This window comes from Lagenorhynchus albirostris, chromosome 5, assembly GCF_949774975.1.
Source record: "Lagenorhynchus albirostris chromosome 5, mLagAlb1.1, whole genome shotgun sequence".
In the NCBI taxonomy this organism is placed as follows: domain Eukaryota; kingdom Metazoa; phylum Chordata; class Mammalia; order Artiodactyla; family Delphinidae; genus Lagenorhynchus; species Lagenorhynchus albirostris.
In genome coordinates, this window is record NC_083099.1 from 39440003 (window position 1) to 39456682 (window position 16680).

The window sequence follows — 16680 nt, forward strand, 5'->3', positions numbered from 1 at the left end:
AGTCATGCAAAGTCAAATACTTTCACAAAACTTTGTTGTTACATGTCTAAAAAACAAGATGAAGCATGTTTTGAGGGATGGCAGAAGGAGGGAAATCAAATGTGTGAAGTTCCTGCAAGTTCTGTGGATAAGTTATAGAGTAATTTGATGATTATGCTTTTTAGTATAGTTTCTATTCTTCTTGAAGTACTCAAGTTGTGACATGTATCCTGTCACTTCCTTTTACAACAGTAAGAAACCTACTATTATTCACAGTACATTTACTTATTTCCTCAATTCTAGGATACACAGAAAGTAGTTACAAAATTGCTGATATGTACCACTTTGAAAAACAAACTTATAGAGTCAGATATTTTTTATGGTTCTTTTTATCTTTACTCTGGGGTATTTGGTTCCCCTCTCCACTTTATTATGGTTAGTTCTTTTGAAGGTTAGTTTCATTTGTTTCTGTTTATATTTCATTTTAAGTTTTTTTATCCCCTAAGTTTTTAAATTGTATTTACTTTTTGGTCCCCCTGCCTTTATTTTAGTATGTGAAACATTAACATGGTTCCAAAAGACAGCACTGTAAAAGGTGTGCATGGAGAAGTATCATGTCCCTTTATACCTTCTATCCTGTTCCTAACCACATCCTAGAACTAATCCTATTAGTTTGTGTTTTAGCTTTCCTCCGTTTCTTTTTAAACAAAGTAGTGGTTATATCTATGGCATACTATAGATACTCTTCGCACTTTGCTTTTTCTATTTACTAATATATCTTGGAAATCACTATATCAATTAATAATACTGTTACTCATTTTTTATAGCTGCTTATTGTACTTCCTTGTGTGAATGTATCATGATTTGTTTAGCCAGTTTCCTAGGTATGGATCTTAAAGACAGTGCCAAAATTTTACAGTTACTAAAAAGCTGTCATGAATAACCTGGTGCTTGATTATTTTTGTATTGTTGGAGGTGTATCTTCAGGGGAAATTCCTAGAAGTGGGATTGCTGAATCAAAAGGTAAATATGTTTGTAATTTTGTTGGAAATTGCTGAATTCCTCTCAGTAATGTAAGAGAGTTCTGTTTCCTCATAGCCTTACTGATGGAATGTCATTTTTATTTTTTATTTGATTTTATTTTTAATTGAAATTTATTTATTTTTTACTGATTATGATTAGTTTTATTTTAACTGAAGTATAATTGACTTACAATATTATATTAGTTTCAAGTGTAAAACATAGTGATATTTTTATATGTTATATCATTTTATACAAAATGATCACCACAGTAAGTCTAGGTCTGTCACCGTACAAAGTTATCACAATATTACTGATTATATTTCTTAACGCTGTACTGTTATAGTCCCTTGACTTATTTTTTTTTTATTTTTATTTTTTGCGGTACGTGGGCCTCTCACTGTTGTGGCCTCTCCCGTTGCAGAGCACAGGCTCCGGACGCGCAGGCTCAGCGGCCATGGCTCACGGGCCTAGCCACTCCGTGGCATGTGGGATATTCCCGGGCTGGGGCACGAACCCATGTCCCCTGCATCGGCAGGCAGACTCTCAACCACTGCGCCACCAGAGAAGCCCCCGTTGACTTACTTTGTAACTGGAAGTTTGTTCCTCTTAATCTCCCTCACCTATTTCACTCATCCCCCACAACCCCCTGCCCCTAGCAACCATCAGAGGGTTGATTGTATGTGAATCTGTTTCTGTTTTGTTATGTCTGTTCATTTGTTTTGTTTTTTAGATTTCACATATAAGTGAAATCGTATGGAATTTGTCTTTTTCGGTCTGACTTATTTCACTTAGCATAATACCCTTTAGGTCCAGGTTGTCACAAATGGCAAGATTTCATTCTTTTTTATGGCTGAGGAACAGTCCATATGTATGACATCTTTATTCATTCATTTATCCATGGACACTTAGGTTGCTTCCATGTTGGCTATTGTAAATAATGCTGCAGTGAACAAAGGGGTGCATATATCTTTTCAAATTAGTGTTTTTGTTTTCTTGGAAAAATACCCAAAAGTGGAATGCTGGATTGTATGGTAGTTCTATTTTTAATTTTTTTGAGGAACCTCCATACCGTTTCCCACAGTGCCTGTATCAATTTACATTCCCACCAACAGTGCACAGAGGTGCCCTTTTCTCTACATCTTTGCCAACACTTGTTATTTGTTGTCTTTTTGATAATAGCCATTCTGACAGGTGTGAGGTGATATCTCATTGTTGTTCTAATTTGCATTTTCCTCATGATTAGTGATGTTGAACATCTTGTCATGTGTCTGTTGGTCATCTGTATGTTTTCTTTGGAAAAATGTCTGTTCAGGTCCTCAGCTCATTTTATAATCGGTTGTTTGTTTTTTTGATGTTGAGTTCATTGTATATTTTGGATATTAACCCATTATCAGATATATCATTTGCAAATATCTTCTGCCACTCAGTAGGTTGGCTTTTGGTTTTTTCGATAGTTTCCTTCACTGTGCAAAAGCTTTTTGGTTTGATATAGTCCCATTTGTTTATTTTTGCTTTTGTTTCCCTCACTTAAGGAGACGTGTCCAAAAAATATTGCTAAGACCAATGCCAAAGAGCATACTGCCGTTTTCTTCTAAAAGTTTTATGGTTTCAAATCTTAAATTTAAGTCTTTAATCTATTTTGAGTGTATGTTTGTGTATGGTGTGAAAAAGTAGTCCAGTTTGATTCTTTTGCATGTAATTGTCCAGTTTTCCTAGCACCATTTATTGAAGAGGTTGTCTTTTCCCTATTGTATGTTCTTACCTTCTTTGTTGTAGATTAATTACCCATGTTAAGTTTGGATTCATTTCTGGGCTGTGTATTCTGTTCCATTGAGCTATGTGTCTGTTTTTGTGCTAGTACCATACTATTTTGGTTACTTTTGCTTTGTAGTACAGTTTGAAAGCAGGGAGCGTAATACCTTCATCTTTGTTCTTCTTTCTCAAAATTATTTTGGCTCTTTGGGGTCTTTTGTGTTTCCATACAAATTTTAGAATTATTTGTTCTAGTTGTGTGAAAAATGTCATGTGTATTTTGATAGGGATTGCATTGTATGTCTTCTTTTGAAAACTCTTTGTCCAGATCTCTGTCCCTTTTTTAATTGGATTGTTTGTTTTTTGCTATTGAGTTATATGAATTTTTTTTCTTCCCCCCCCCTTTTTTTTAAAATTGAAGTATAGTTGATTTACAATGCTGTGCCAATCTCTGCTGTACAGCAGAGTGACTCAGTTATACACATACAGACATGCTTTTTTTTATATTCTTTTCCATTATGGTTTATCACAGGATATTGAGTATAGTTTCCTGTGCCATACATTAGGACCTTGTTGTTTATCCATTCTAAATGTAATAGTTTGCATCTACCAACCCCAAACTCCCAATCCATTCCTCTCCCTCCCCCCCCCTTTGGCAATCACAAGTCTGTTCTCTATGAGTCTGCTTCTGTTTTGCAGATAGGTTCATTTGTGCCATATTCTAGATTCCACATATACATGATATCATACAGTATTTGTCTTTCTCTTTCTGACTTACTTTACTTAGTATGATAATCTGTAGTTGCATCCATGTTGCTGCAAATGGCATTATTTCATTCTTTTTTATGGCTGAGTAGTATTCCATTGTATATATGTACCACATCTTCTTTATCCATTCATCTGTCGATGGGCATTTAGGTAGTTTACATGTCTTGGCTGTTGTGAACAGTGCTGCTATGAACATAGGTGCGCATGTGTCTTTTTGAATTGTAGTTTTGTGTGGGTATGTTTCTAGGAGTCGGATTGCTGACTCATATGGTAATTCTATTTTTAGTTTTCTGAGGAACCTCCACACTGTTTTCCATAGTGGCTTCCATAGTGGTTTACATTTCCACCAACAGTGTAGGAGGGTTAGCTTTTCTCCACATCCTCTTCAATATTTGTTATTTGTAGACTTTTTAATGATGGCCATTCTGACTGGTGTGAGGTGGTACCTCACTGTAGTTTTGATTTGCATTTCTCTAATAATGAGTGATGTTGAGCATCTTTTCATGTGCCTACTGGCCATCTGTATGTCTTCTTTGGAGAAATGTCTATTAAGGTCTTCTGCCCATTTTTTGATTGGGTTGTTTGTTTTGTTGTTGTATGAGCTGTTTGTATACTTTGGAGATTAAGCTCTTGTCTGTTGCATCATTTGCAGATATTTTCTCCCATTCAGTAGGCTGTCTTTTCTTTTCTTTTTTTCTTTAATGGTCTCCTTTGCTGTGCCAAAACTTGTAAGTTTGATTAGGTTCCATTTGTTTATTTCTATTACCTTAGGAGACTGCCCTAAGAAAACATTGGTATGATTTATGTCTGAGAACGTTTTGCCTGTGCTCTTTTCTAGGAGTTTTATGGTATCATGTCTTGTGTTTAAGTCTTTAAGCCATTTTGAGTTTGTTTTTTTTTTGTGCATGGTGTAAGGGTGTGTTCTAACTTCATTGATTTACATGCAGCTGTCCAGCTTTCCCAGCACTACTTGCTGAATAGACTGTCTTTTTCCCATTTTATATTCTTGCCTCCGTTGTTGAAGATTAATTGACTGTAGGTGTGTGGGTTTATTTCTGGGCTCTCTATTCTGTTCCATTGATCTGTATGCCTGTTTTTGTACCAATACCATGCTGCTTTGATTACTGTAGCTTTGTAGTACTGTAAAAATATGGAACACTTCACGACTTTGCATGCCATCCTTGTGCAGAGGCCATGCTATTCCTCTCTGTATCATTCCAGTTTTAGTATATGTGCTGCCGAAGCAAGCACTGTATGAGTTTCTTATATACAGTTGACCCTTGAACGACACTGGTTTGAACTGCAACGGTCCACTTATACGTCAATTTTTTCCAATACATGTGTACTGCGGTACTACACTATTGAGTTTGGTTGAATCCATGGATGTGGATCTGGGGATGTGGAGGGTTGAAAGTTATATGAGGATTTTTGACAGTGGTGGGGAGGGAGGAGTTGATACCCCAACCCCTGAGTTCTTCAAGAGTCATCTGTATTTTGGATATTAACTTGTTATTAGATATGTGATTTACACATATCTTCTCCCATTCAGTACATTGCCTTTTCATTTTATTGATAGTTTCCTTTGCTGTGCAAAAACCTTTTCGTTTAATGTAGCCGTATTTGTTGATTTTTGCTTTTGTTGTCTATTTCCAAAAATCATTACCAAGACTTATGTCAAGGATATTTTCCCTTATGTTTTATTCTAGGAGTTTTGTGGTTTCAGGTCTTATGTTTAAGTCTTAAATCCATTTTGAGTTCAGTTTTGTGTATGGTGTAAGATAATGGCCCAGTTTCATTCTTTTACACATGACTATCCAGCTTTCTCAACACCATTTATTGAAGAGAGTATTTCCTCATTGTATAGTCTTGACTTCTTTGATGTAAATTAATTGATGATATGCACATGGGTTTATTTCTGAGCTCTCTAATCTGTTCCATTGATCTATGTGTCTGTTTTTATGCTGAAACCATATTGTTTTGAATGCTTTGTAATATAGACTGAAATCAGGAAGCATGATTCCTCCAGCTTTTTCTTTTTTCTCAAGATTGTTTTGGCTATTTGGTGTCTTTTGTGGTCCATACAAATTTTAGGATTGTTTGTTCTAATTCTGTGAAAATGCCATTGGAATTTTGATAGAGATTGCACTGAATATGTATATTATTTTTGGTAGTATGGATTATGTTAATTTTATACCCTGATGCCTTACTCAATTCTGTTATTGCTTGAGTTAGTTTTAGCATTGATTCTCTAGGGTTTATCAGATACACTATCATGTTGTCTGCAAATAGAAATAGTTTTACTTCTTTTCCAATTTTTATTCTTCTGTTTGCCTTCTCTCATCTAATTGCATTGGCTTTTACTTCCAATAAAATATTGAATGCCAGTGGAGGTGATATACATCCTTGTCTTTTTCCTAATTTTAGTGTAAAAGCTCCTAGTGTTTCCTTATGAAGAAATATACTGGCTCTGGGGCTAAAGTATATATATTTTGTCATGTTAAGAGAGGATCTATCACTTTGTTTTTGTTTTTTTCCAGGAATGGATATTGAATTTTGTTGAAAGCTTTTTTATCATCTGTGGATAGAATCAAGTTTTGTTTTGTTTTTTTCCCGTAGATCTATTGAGGAACTAATATTGCTTTTCTGGAATAAATCTCAGTTCGTCTTGGTGTAGTATTTTCGTGATGTGGGATTCTGTTCACTAATTTTTTTTTTTTGTGGTACGCGGGCCTCTCACTGTTGTGGCCTCTCCCGCTGCAGAGCACAGGCTCACGACGCGCAGGCCCAGTGGCTGTGGCTCACGGGCCCAGCTGCTCCGCAGCATGTGGGATCCTCCCGGACCGGGGCACGAACCCGCATCCCCTGCATCGGCAGGCAGACTCGCAACCACTGCGCCACCAGGGAAGCCCTGTTCGCTAATTTTTAAGTTTAGTACTTTTATAGTCATACGTGATGTTGGTTTTTTTTTTTACATCGTGTTTATCAGTTATTCTCTTATCATTATTCTTGCTTCATACAAAGATTTGGTAAGTTTTCCTTCATTTTTTAATGCTCTGGAACTATTTGTGGAGCATTGGGATTGGTATTCAGAGTTTTGGTAGATTTGTGAAACCATCTGGGTCTGGTGCTTTTTTTTGTTGAATGGTGTATTGATAACTTTGTTTCTTCAACAGAAATTGGTCAATTTAAACTTTATATTTCTCATAGGTTTAATTTTGGTAAACTATTTGTCTAGTATATTACCTATTTAATCTATATTTTGAAATTTATTTGCCTAGAAGTCTGCAAAGTAATTTCTTATGATTTAAACTTTTTTTCTTCTGTTTCAATGCTTATTTTCCCCTTGTCATTTATTATGTTGTTTATCTATGCTTTCTCCTTTGCTTTATTAAGTTGGATGGTTGATTATCTATTTTGTTAATTTAAAAGAAATCATTTTGACTTATTATTTAGATCTTTTTCTCCATTTTCTACCTTATTAATTTCAGCTTTTATCCTTCTTTTCCGCTTTGTGCTTTCTTTGGTTTACTTTGTTATTCTTTTTCAAGTCTTTTGAGCTGCTAATTTATTTATATTTCATTTCTATTGATAAGAGTGTGTAAGTGTATGGATGTTCTTTTAATCACTGCTTTAAATATATCCCGTAGTTTTTTTCAACATACTTTTATGAGAAATTACAAGCATACAGCAAAATTGAGTTTTACAGTGAAGACCCATATATCCACCACCTAGATATTACCATTACCATTTTATTTACTTTGTCACATATCTATCCATTTATCTATTTCTCTCACTATCCATTAATTTATCCTAATTTTTTGATGCATTTCGTTTCAGGCATCAGTAGGCTTTCCCCTTAAATACTTCCACATACTTATGAGTAAGTAGAGTTCAGTATTCCTTTATAAATTTTTCCTTTTTAAAAAAAAATTATTTATTTATTTTTGGCTGTGTTGGGTCTTGTTGCCGCGTGCAGGCTTTTCTGTAGTTGCGGCGAGCAGGGCTACTCGTGGTTGCAGTGCGTGGACTTCTCATTGCGGTGGTTTCTTTTGTTGCAGAGCACAGGCTCTAGGTGCACAGGCTTCAGTAGTTGTGGCTTGCGGGCTCTAGAGCGCAGGCTCAGTAGTTGTGGTACACGGGCTTAGTTGCTCCGCAGCGTGTGGGATCTTCCCACACCAGGGATCAAACTTGTGTCTCCTGCATTGGCAGGTGGATTCTTAACCACTGTGCCACCAGGGAAGTCCCTAAATTTTTCCTTTTGAAAACAAAACTTTGACATTTTTCGTTGAGGCAAAAGTTATGTACACTGAAATGCACGAATTTTAAGCATACACTTGCTGTGTTTTGATGCATGTATATACCTTCCAAAATATATTACCATTACGCCAGAAAGTTCCCTTATAATTTTTTTTAAACATCTTTATTGGAGTATAATTGCTTTACAATGGTGTGTTAGTTTCTGCTTTACAACAAAATGAATCAGTTATATATATACATATGTTCCCATATCTCTTTCCTCCTGCGTCTCCCTCCCTCCCACCCTCCCTATCCCACCCCTCCAGGCGGTCACAAAGCACCGAGCTGATATCCCTGTGCTATGCGGCTGCTTCCCACTAGCTATCTACCTTACGTTTGGTAGTGTATATATGTCCATACCTCTCTCTCGCTTTGTCACAGCTTACCCTTCCCCCTCCCCATATCCTCAAGTCCATTCTCTAGTAGGTCTGTGTCTTTATTCCTGTCTTACCCCTAGGTTCTTCATGACATTTTTTTTTCTTAAATTCCATATATATGTGTTAGCATACGGTATTTGTCTCTCGCTTTCTGACTTACTTCACTCTGTATGACAGACTCTAGGTCTGTCCACCTCATTACAAATAGCTCAATTTCGTTTCTTTTTGTGGCTGAGTAATATTCCATTGTATATATGTGCCACATCTTCTTTATCCATTCATCCGATGATGGACACTTCGGTTGTTTCCATCTGCGGGGTAATGTAAATAGAGCTGCAATGAACATTTTGGTACATGACTCCTTTTGAATTATGGTTTTCTCAGGGTATATGCCCAGTAGTGGGATTGCTGGGTCATATGGTAGTTCTATTTGTAGTTTTTTAAGGAACCTCCATACTGTTCTCCACAGTGGCTGTATCAATTCACATTCCCACCAACAGTGCAAGAGGGTTCCCTTTTCTCCACACCCTCTCCAGCATTTATTGTTTCTAGATTTTTTGATGATGGCCATTCTGACTGGTGTGAGATGATATCTCATTGTAGTTTTGATTTGCATTTCTCTAATGATTAGTGACGTTGAGCATTCTTTCATGTGTTTGTTGGCAGTCTGTATATCTTCCTTGGAGAAATGCCTATTTAGGTCCTCTGCCCATTTTTGGATTGGGTTGTTTGTTTTTTTGGTATTAAGCTCCGTGAGCTGCTTATAAATTTTGGAGATTAATCCTTTGTCGGTTTCTTCATTTGCAAATATTTTCTCCCATTCTGAGCGTTGTCTTTTGGTCTTGTTTATGGTTTTCTTTGCTGTGCAAAAGCTTTAAAGTTTCATTAGGTCCCATTTGTTTATTTTTGCTTTCATTTCCATTTTTCTAGGAGGTGGGTCAAAGGATCTTGCTGTGATTTATGTCATAGAGTGTTCCGCCTATGTTTTCCTCTAAGAGTTTGATAGTGTCTGGCCTTACATTTAGGTCTTTAATCCATTTTGAGCTTATTTTTGTGTATGGTATTAGGAAGTGATCTAATTTCATACTTTTGCATGTACCTGTCCAGTTTTCCTAGCATCATTTATTGAAGAGGCTGTCCTTTCTCCACTGTACATTCCTGACTCCTTTATGAAAGATAAGGTGACCATATGTGCGTGTGTTTATCTCTGGGCTTTCTATCCTGTTCCATTGAGCTATCTTTTTGTTTTTGTGCCAGTACCATACTGCCTTGATTACTGTAGCTTTGTAGTATAGTCTGAAGTCAGGGAGCCAGATTCCTCCAGCTCCGTTTTTCGTTCTCAAGATTGCTTTGGCTATTCGGGGTCTTTTGTGTTTCCATACAATTGTGAAACTTTTTGTTCTAGTTCTGTGAAAAATGCCAGTGGTAGTTTGATAGGCATTGCATTGAATCTGTAGATTGCTTTGGATCGTAGAGTCATTTTCACAATGTTGATTCTTCCAATCCAAGAACATGGTATATCTCTCCATCTATTTGTATCATCTTTAATTTCTTTCATCAGTGTCTTATAATTTTCTGCATACTGGTCTTTTGTGTCCTTAGGTAGGTTTATTCCTAGATATTTTATTCTTTTTGTTGCAATGGTAAATGGGAGTGTTTTCTTGATTTCACGTTCAGATTTTTCATCATTAGTGTAAAGGAATGCCAGAGATTTCTGTGCATTAATTTTGTATCCTGCTACTTTACCAAATTCATTGATTAGCTCTAGTAGTTTTCTGGTAGCATCTTTAGGATTCTCTATGTATAGTATCATGTCATCTGCCATCAGTGACAGCTTTACTTCTTTTCCAATTTGGATTCCTTTTATTTCCTTTTCTTCTCTGATTGCTGTGGCTAAAACTTCCAAAACTATGTTGAATCAGAGTGGTGAGAGTGGGCAGCCTTGTCTTGTTCCTGATCCTAGTGGAAATGCTTTCAATTTTTCACCATTGAGGACGATGTTGGCTGTTGGTTTGTCATATATGGCCTTTATTATGTTGAGGAAAGTTTCCTCTATGCCTATTTACTGCAAGGTTTTTATCATAAATGGGTGTTGAATTTTGTCGAAAGCTTTCTCTGCATCTATTGAGATGATCATATGGTTTTTCTTCTTCAGTTTGTTAATATGGTGTATCACGTTGATTGATTTGCGTATATTGAAGAATCCTTGCATTGCTGGAATAAACCCCACTTGAACTTGGTGTATGATCCTTTTAATGTGCTGTTGGACTCTGTTTGCTAGTATTTTGTTGAGGATTTTTGCATCTATGTTCATCAGTGATATTGGCCTGTAGTTTTCTTTCTGTGTGACATCCTTGTCTGGTTTTGGTATCAGGGTGATGGTGGCCTCGTAGAATGAGTTTGGGAGTGTTCCTCCCTCTGCTATAGTTTGGAAGAGATTGAGAAGGATAGGTGTTAGCTCTTATCTAAATATTTGATAGAATTCGCCTGTGAAGCCATCTGGTCCTGGGCTTTTGTTTGTTGGAAGATTTTTAATCACAGTTTCAATTTCAGTGCTTGTGATTGTTCTGTTCATATTTTCTATTTCTTCCTGATTCAGTCTTGGCAGGTTGTGCATTTCAAAGATTTGTCCATTTCTTCCAGGTTGTCCATTTTATTGACATAGAGTTGCTTGTAGTGATCTCTCATGATCTTTTTTATTTCTGCAGTATCAGTTACTTCTCCTTTTTCATTTCTAATTCTATTGATTTGAGTCTTCTCCCTTTTTTTCTTGAGAAGTCTGGCTAATGGCTTATCAATTTTGTTTATCTTCTCAAAGAACCAGCTTTTAGTTTTATTGTTCTTTGCTATCGTTTCCTTCATTTCTTTTTCCTTCATTTCTGATCTGATTTTTATGATTTCTTTCCTTCTGCTAACTTTGGGGTTTTTTTGTTCTTCTTATTCTAATTGCTTTAGGTGCAAGGTTAGGTTGTTTATTTGAGATGCTTCCTGTTTCCTAAGGTAGGTTTTTATTGCTATAAACTTCCCTGTTAGAACTGCTTTTGCTGCATCCCATAGATTTTGGGTCATCGTGTCTCCATTGTCATTTGTTTCTAGGTATTTTTTGATTTCCTCTTTGATTTCTTCAGTGATCACTTCGTTATTAAGTAGTGTATTGTTTAGTCACCATGTGTTTGTATTTTTTACAGATCTTTTCCTGTAATTGATATCTAGTCTCATAGCTTTGTGGTCGGAAAAGATACTTGATGCAATATCGATTTTCTTAAATTCGCCAAGGCTTGATTTGTGACCCAAGATATGATCTATCCTGGAGAATGTTCCATGAGCACTAGAGAAAAATGTGTATTCTGTTGTTTTTGGATGGAATGTCCTATAAATATCAATGAAGTCCATCTTGTTTAATGTATCATTTAAAGTTTGTGTTTCCTTATTTATTTTCATTTTGGATGATCTGTCCATTGGTGAAAGTGGGGTGTTAAAATCCCCTACTATGAATGTGTTACTGTTGATTTCCCCTTTTATGGCTGTTAGTATTTGCCTTATGTATTGAGGTGCTCCTCTGTTGGGTGCATAAATATTTACAATTGTTATATCTTCTTCTTGGATCGATCCCTTCATCATTATGTAGTGTCCTTCTTTGTGTCTTGTAATAGTCTTTATTTTAAAGTCTATTTTGTCTGATATGAGAGTTGCTACTCCAGCTTTCTTTTGGTTTCCATTTGTATGAAATACCTTTTTCCATCCCCTTACTTTCAGTCTGTATGTGTCTCTAGGTCTGAAGTGGGTCTCTTGTACACAGCAAATATATGGGTCTTGTTTTTGTATCCATTCAGCCAATCTGTGTCTTTTGGTGGGAGCATTTAGTCCATTTACATTTAAGGTAATTATCGATATGTATGTTCCTATTCCATTTTGCTAATTGTTTTGGGTTTGTTATTGTAGGTCTTTTCCTTCTCTTGTGTTTCTTGCCTAGAGAAGTTCCTTTAACAGTTGTCGTAGAGCTGGTTTGGTAGTGCTGAACTCTCAGCTTTTGCTTGTCTGTAAAGGTTTTAATTTCTCCATCATATCTGAATGAGATCCTTGCTGGGTAGAGTAATCTTGGTTGCAGGTTTTTCTCCTTCATCACTTTCAATATGTCCTGCCAGTCCCTTCTGGCTTGCAGGGTTTCTGCTGAAAGATCAGTTGTTAACCTTATGGGGATTCCCTTGTGTGTTATTTGTTGTTTTTCCTTTGCTGTTTTTAATGTGCTTTCTTTGTATTTAATTTTTGAGAGTTTGATTAATATGTGTCTTGGTGTATTTCTCCTTGGATTTATCCTGTATGGGACTCTCTGTGCTTCCTGGACTTGATTAACTATTTCCTTTCCCATATTAGGGAAGTTTTCAACTATAATCTCTTCTAATATTTTGTCAGTCCCTTTCTTTTTCTCTTCTTCTTCTGGAATCCCTATAATTTGAATGTTGGTGCATTTAATGTGGTCCCAGAGGTCTCTGAGACTGTCTTCAGTTGTTTTCATTCTTTTTTCTTTATTCTGCTTTGCGGTAGTTATTTCCACTATTTTGTCTTCCAGGTTACTTATCCGTTCTTCTGCCTCAGTTATTCTGCTATTAATCCCATCTAGAGTATGTTTCATTTCATTTATTATGTTGTTCATCATTGTTTGTTTCATCTTTAGTTCTTATAGGTTCTTGTTAAATGTTTCTTTTATTTTGTCCATTCTATTTGCAAGATTTTGGATCACCTTTACCATAATTATTCTGAATTCTTTTTCAGGTAGATTGCCTATTTCCTCTTCATTTGTTTTTTCTGGTGGGTTTTTATCTTGCTCCTTCATCTGCTGTGTGTTTTTCTGTCTTCTCATTTTGCGTATCTTACTGTGTTTCGTGTCTCCTTTTTGCAGCCTGCAGGTTCGTAGTTCCTGTTGTTTTTGGTGTCTGTCCCCAGTGGCTAAAGTTGGTTCAGTCGGTTGTGTAGGCTTCCTGGTGGAGGGGACTAGTGCCTGTGTTCTGGTGGATGAGGCTGGATCTTGTCTTTCTGGTGGGCAGGTCCATGTCTGGTGGTGTGTTTTGGGGTGTCTGTGGACTTATTATGATTTTAGGCAGCCTCTCTGCTAATGGGTGGGGTTGTGTTCCTGTCTTGCTAGTTGTTTGGCATAGGATGTCCAGCACTGTAGCTTGCTGGTCGTTGAGTGAAGCTTGGTGCTGGTGTTGAGATGGAGATCTCTTGGAGATTTTCACCGTTTGATATTATTTGGAGCTGGGAGGTCTCTTGTGGACCAGTGTCCTGAAGTTGGCTCTCCCACCTCAGAGGCACAGCACTGACTCCTGGCTGCAGCCCCAAGAGCCTTTCATCCATACGGCTCAGAATAAAAGGGAGAAAAAGTAGAAAGAAAGAATTAGTAGAAATAGAAAGAAAGAAAGAAAGGAAGAAAGAAAGAAAGGAAGAAAGAAAGGAAGGAGGGAAGGAGGGAGGGAGGGAGGAAATAAGGAAGGAAGGAAAAAAGAAAGAATGAATATAAAGTAAAATAAAGTAAGATAAAATATAATAAAGTTATTAATATAAAAATAATTATTAGGAGAAAAATAAATAAAAAACAAAAGCAAAACAAAAAAACCCAACAGAGCCCTAGGACAAATGGTGGAAGGAAAGCTATACAGACAAAATCTCACATAGAAGCATGCACATACACACTCACAAAAAGAGGAAAAGGGGAAAACATCATAAATATTACTCTCAAAGTCCACCGTCTCAATTTGTGATGATTCATTGTCTAAAGGAGGGAAGGAAGGAAAGAAAGAACGAAGATAAAGTCAAATAAAATAAAGTTATTAAAATAAAAATTAATTATCAAGAAAAAAAGAACAAAAATGGACAGATAGAACTCTCAGACAAATGGTGGAAGCAAAGCTATACAGACAAAGTCTCACACAGAAGCATACACATAAACACTCACAAAAAGAGGAAAAGGGGAAAAAAGCATAAATCTTGTTCTCAAAGTCCTCCTCCTCAATTTGGGATGATTCGTTGCCTATTCATGTATTCCACAGATGTAGGTACATCAAGTTGATTGTGGAGTTTTAATCCGCTGCTTCTGAGGCTGCTGGGAGAGATTTCCCTTTCTCTTCTTTGTTCTCACAGCTCCCTGGGGCTCAGCTTTGTATTTGGCCCCGCCTCTGTGTGTAGGTCGCTGGAGGGCATCTGTTCTTCGCTCAGACAGGATGGTGTTGAAGGAGCAGCTGATTCGGGGCCTCTGTCTCACTCAGGCCGGGGCGGGGAGGGACACGGAGCACGGGGCGAGACTGAGGTGTCAGAGTCCGGCGTGACGTTGCACCAGCCTGAGGCGTGCCGTGCGTCCTCCCGGGGAAGTTGTCCCTGGATCCCGAGACCCTGGCAGTGGCGGGCTGCACAGGCTCCCTGGAAAGGGATTGTGGATAGTGACCTGTGCTCACACACAGGCTTTTTGGTGGCGGCAGCAGCAGCCTTAGTGTCTCATGCCTGTCTCTGGGGTTAGTGCTTTTAGCCGTGGCTCGCGCCCGTCTCTGGAGCTCTTTTAAGCAGCGTTCTTAATGCCCTCTCCTTGCGCACCAGGAAGCAAAGAGGGAAGAAAAAGTCTCTTGCCTCTTCGGCAGGTCCAGACTTTTCCCTGGACTCCCTCCCGGTCAGGCGTGGTGCACTAACCCCCTGCAGGCTGTGTTCATGCCGCCAACCCCAGTCCTCTCCCTGCGATCCGACCGAAGCTCGAGCCTCAGCTCCCAGCCCCGCCCGCCCTGGTGCGGGAGCAGACAAGCCTCTCGGGCTGGTGAGTGCCAGTCGGCACCGATCCTCTGTGCGGGAATCTCGCCGCTTTGCCCTCCGCACCCCTGTTGCTGTGCTCTCCTCCGCAGCTCCGAAGCTTCCCCCTCCGCCACCCGCAGTCTCTGCCCGCGAAGGGGCTTCCTAGTGTGTGGAAACCTTTCCTCCTTCACAGCTCCCTCTCACTGGTGCAGGTCCCATCCCTATCCTTTTGTCTCTGTTTATTCTTTTTTCTTTTTCCCTACCTAGGTACGTTGGGGGTTTCTTGCCTTTTGGGAGGTCTGAGGTCTTCTGCCAGCATTCAGTAGGTGTTCTGTAGGAGTTGTTCCACGTGTAGATGTATTTCTGGTGTATCTGTGGGGAGGAAGGTGATCTCTGCGTCTTACTCTTTCGCCATCTTCCTGGAAGCCCCCTTGTAATTTTTGACAATTAATTCCTGCTTGCATTCTCCTTAGAGGTAACCACTGTTTTGACTTTTTTCTACCGTAGATTAGTTTTCATGAGTGTGAAAAATTTTTATTCAGCATGATACGTTCGAGATTCATTCATGTTGTTGTGTATGTCAGTAGTTCATTCCTTTTTATTGTTGAATAGTATTGTATGGATATGTTACTTTTTTTCTAGAATTTTATGTATATATAATCACATAGTAGTGATAGTTTACATTGGCTTCTTACAGTAAGCATAATGCTTTGATGTATGTATCATTACTTCATTCCTGTTTAGTTCACTGTTGCTAGTAGTGAACTACCATAGTTTATCTATTTTCTTGTTTTGGATACCTGGGCTATTTCTGTGTTGGGCTATTATGAATAAAGCTACTACAAACATTTCTTTTACACGTCTTTTTTGTGGATATCTGTATTCATTTCTCTTAAGTGAAAATCTAGTAATGGAACTTCTGAGTCATTGTGTAGGTGTCTGTTTTAGTTTTATAAGAAAAAACATAGCTTTCCAAATGATTTTCTATGGCTGTATCATTTTATATTCCCACCAAAAATGTATATGAGTTCCAGTTACTCAGAAATTCACCCACCCTTGGTGTGTTAGTCTTATTAATTTTAGCCTAAGTGGGGGGCTTGTAGTGCCATTTCATGGTTTTAATTTGCACTTATAATTTTAGCTTTTTTGTTTATATATATGGTGCATTCAAATGATTTTTTTAATTGTAAAAAACACGTAAATTATAATTTTAAACAAATTTTCAAGGTACATTGTTATGTATATGCACACTGTTGTACAGAAGATTTCTAGAACTCTTTCATTTTCTGTGACAGAAACTCTAAACCCTTGGAACAACAACTCCCACTTTCCCCCTCCTCCCCTGTCTTGGCAATCACCATTCTACTTTGTTTCTATGAGTTTGATTGCATCAGACAACTCATATATAAGTGGGATAGTGCAGTGTTTGTCTTGTTTTATTTTCTTATTTCACTTAGCATAATGTCCCAAGTTTCATCTATCTTATAACACAGGACAGGATTTCCATCTTTTTCAAGGCTGAATAATATTCCATTCTATGTATATACCTCATTTTCTTTATGTGTTTATCCATTGATGGACACTTAGATTGTTTCCACATGTTGGATATAGTGAATAATGCTGCAGTGCAGACGGGTGTGCAAATATTTCTTCAGTATCCTGTTTTCAGTTATTTTTTGTTATATATTCAGAAGTGGGATTGCTAAATCCC

The 16680-nt window shown here is 37.6% G+C and overlaps 1 protein-coding gene and 1 non-coding gene across 2 annotated transcripts in view; one reads left to right on the forward strand and one right to left on the reverse strand.

Moving 5' to 3' along the window:
* The window catches only part of RSRC1 (arginine and serine rich coiled-coil 1), a 453481-nt gene that overhangs the window by 17576 nt on the left and 419225 nt on the right, over positions 1-16680 (forward strand). The window lies entirely within an intron of this gene.
* LOC132521449 (U6 spliceosomal RNA) lies at positions 4667-4773 on the reverse strand. The gene has a single exon (XR_009540896.1). It is a non-coding gene; the product is annotated as a U6 spliceosomal RNA (small nuclear RNA).